Below are 336 nucleotides of genomic sequence, written 5' to 3'. Positions count from 1 at the left end.
CCCCCAACTTCTGCTGCAACCGGCTGCGGGTCTATCCCCCCCCACCGCGTCCTTCCCAGGACTCTTGTGTAACTGCGACCCCCCCGCCAGGAGCTGGGAGCTGGGCTCCAGGACACGGATGGGACCCTCCCCCCGCCTTCCCATGCAGGGACCCCCGACCTGGGGCGAAATACCTTCCCCCAGGTGAGTGCTCCCCTCTGTCCAGGGGCAAAGTTCCCCCAGGTGCCCTCCCCCTCGACGCACGCTCCCTCCCCTCTGGTACCCTCCTGGTGCAGGATCTGTTTCCTCCCCCAAGGTGCTCTCCCTGCAGGCGATCCCCCCTCCCCAGGGCAGGCT

This window comes from Alligator sinensis, unplaced genomic scaffold (assembly GCF_000455745.1).
Source record: "Alligator sinensis unplaced genomic scaffold, ASM45574v1 scaffold647_2, whole genome shotgun sequence".
Lineage (NCBI taxonomy): Eukaryota > Metazoa > Chordata > Crocodylia > Alligatoridae > Alligator > Alligator sinensis.
Note: the sequence above shows the minus strand (reverse complement) of the source record.